The sequence below is a fragment of the Medicago sativa genome, chromosome 1 (assembly GCF_051527215.1).
Source record: "Medicago sativa cultivar Bolivia chromosome 1, Bolivia_mono, whole genome shotgun sequence".
Classification (NCBI taxonomy): Eukaryota; Viridiplantae; Streptophyta; class Magnoliopsida; order Fabales; family Fabaceae; genus Medicago; species Medicago sativa.
The window spans coordinates 35,089,711-35,092,661 of NC_140749.1; the positions used below are offsets into that span (position 1 = coordinate 35,089,711).

A 2,951-nucleotide genomic window follows, 5' to 3' on the forward strand; every position below is an offset into this window, starting at 1 on the left:
TTGCCTTCTACTTGCTTTCCTTTCCAGATCATTCGGATCTGCTGCCATCTGTCTTTGCAACATAACAGAATTTGGCTTTTAGCATACGCCACCGTTTGCATACATCACATTAAGAGATGGATAATCATACTTGAAAACTGATTTTGATCTAATCCACTTTTCAACAATGGCCATTTTCCAGCTCTACTATACCATTTTCATTAACTAATTATCAAATTTTAGACTAGGCTTAACAAATTGAAACACACCGTCTCATTTATATATATATATATATATATACATATAAAATAAAGTTATAAAAAAAGAAATAAAAAAAAAAATAGAAAGGTACGAGAACCTTCTTCATTGTTCTTTCTTATTCTAATATTTCTTATCACTTTCCCTTCTTCCTTTCTTTGTTCCAACATGTTTCCTCCTCCATGTTATTCTTCTTCCTCAATTAAATTCCAAGCATAACAAACAAACACTATCTCACCTTATTTCTCTCTCCCGTAACTCTCACACCCTCTGTCTCTATCATTCCACTTCTTCATCCTTTTTCTTCATTTCACAAACCCTCAAGTTCCATCACCAAATCAAACACCCATAAGACAAATTCTTCATCTGTGCAAAGTTGTAGCCAAATCCTACAAGTTAATTTGGGTTTGATTGTGAGATTGGGGTTAATGTTCTAAGGAAAGAGAAGGGTACCCACTGTTAATGATTGCTCATATTGAGACTTTTTGAGGTATATTTATCAACTTACATTTCAATTAGTGCATATTTAGGCATGATTAGTGAGTTCGAAATTAATTTTTAAGACGATAGTATGTGTTAGAGGATTTTATGGTTATCTATGGTTACTAAAGTCATAGAATGGGTTTCTAATTAATGAGAAAATATTATTGATGCTCAGATATGACACTGGATGCTTCGAATGCTTCTCCAGGAGTGGTAGGAGAACACACTAGTTGATTCGTTATAACTGTGAGTTGATGACGATCATTATCACTTATTTTCATTATCGTTATTATTGATATTTTTATGATTTATATGTTAAAGTGTTGACAAAAATGGGGAACACACCCTTTGAACATTTTTCCTCTCATTGATACGTATGTTTAAAGTCATCGATATTATTATGGTCTCTATTTGGATTTATCCATGACTTATTGAGCAAATGATTTGAAAATAGAGGTTTGATTGCATATACTATGACATGAGTTTTGAGATATGGAGAAATACGGTTTTGAGAGATATGTTTTTGGGAATTTTCGATATTAAAATATACTCACTTTGACGCTACTTATGATTTATAAAGTTTTGGAGTTAAATGGAGATTTGATTGCATATATTTTGTGCACTAGTTTCGATATGTTCCTAAAAACTAGTTTTGATATGTTCTAAAGCATGGTTTCGAAATTGTGTTTTTTTTCTCGAAGATTTTGGTATTAATATGTACTCGATGTGTATTTGATTTATTTACTTATGCAAATAAAGATCAACATATTGTTTATATTATAACCATCGGACAGCCATTAGGCCATGCGCCTCGTCGTCCTGCCTCCAGTTCTGGTCCCAAATTATTTGAGATGTTGCTATTGCTCCGACATGGATTGATGAATGACATGTGAACACGAGAGGAAAAAATAAAGTTGATTGCATACTGTTATTAGATATTTCAGATTGTGTAATTGTCTGACTACTATTTTTGGGAGAATTTATTAGAAGATCATTGAAGTAACTTTGTAATTTTACTATGAACGGTTGTGTTAGAAGTCAGCTGTATCAGTTGTCAAGAGATTGAAGAGGTACCAAAACATTTGGCTTGAATTAACTTTTGGGAGTATCAAGTATCGACCATCAATTTGGATTTCATGTTGGCATAGTTCATGCTTATTAGACAAATTGCTTGATGACACGAGACCTTAATTTGGTAAAGATTTCACCCTTTGATACATAAAGTGCAGCTGATCATGATTTCACAATTTGGGCAATTAAACTCGAGAAATAAAGATCTCCTAGGTAACTAGCCATTCAACATGATGGAGAAAAAATTATCGACATGATTGAAGCCTATTTCAATAGGGGTGGCAAAATGTATAGTTTGAATGGATCAAAAAAGTTGATGACAATCCACTAAATTTCTTTGAAATAATCTAATCCAATCAGACTAATAAAAAATAATTGTAAAAATAAAATATTATACCAAAACAAAAAAAATGAAATAATTGAAAAAAAAGTAAATCAAATAGTATTTTCGACATACCAAATCAGGCTAAACTAGATAATCATCCATGTTATTAATCGTGTCTTGAATCCTGAAAATTTTAAATGACTAGAGAGGCATAAAAAAATGCATCAACTTTAATCTAAGTTAAAATTTTCAAGATTACAAAGCCGAACAATAACTAATGATTCCAATATATCTGAATCGAGTGGTCTACACTGTAGTTTTATAGATAGATATTCCTATGTGTTGTTTCCACACTATTGATATGGGACTGCTAAACAACAGATATTTAGTTCTTCCTTCTTAGTTCTCCTTACTAGGATGTGAAAATCTTCTCCCTACTTCAGTTTATATTTTGTCATGTGTTCCATCTTCTTGTTTTGTTCTGTCTCTTGAATTATTTTTGAAATCAAATATGTACATTACTTTTTGTCTTCATTATTTACAAATCAAATGCATCCCTGCATAGCACACGCCTTGTTGTATACAAATATTCCATGTGGGGCTTTTGGCAATGTTTTTATTATTAGTTTTGCTCTCTTTCTCATGTTCCGTTTAGTTTCACTCTTCTGAAAATGAAACTTGAAATTGTTTCATGTCATTTTTGTTGAACCATTTTCACTCTTCTAGGGTTTGAGTGAACCATTATTAATGTGGCTTTTTATTTATGATTAGTTAGAACTTTAATCCATTTCTGTTCAAATTTGAAGAATTTATAATATTATATGCTTCATTCATG

General features: G+C 31.4%; 1 long non-coding RNA gene across 1 annotated transcript; it reads left to right on the plus strand.

Moving 5' to 3' along the window:
• The first annotated feature begins 264 nt into the window (after positions 1-264).
• Positions 265-1,967, plus strand: LOC146954574 (uncharacterized). Its single transcript, XR_015034094.1, has 3 exons — positions 265-727; positions 896-966; positions 1,515-1,967. It is a non-coding gene; the product is annotated as an uncharacterized LOC146954574 (long non-coding RNA).
• The last annotated feature ends 984 nt before the right edge of the window (positions 1,968-2,951 follow it).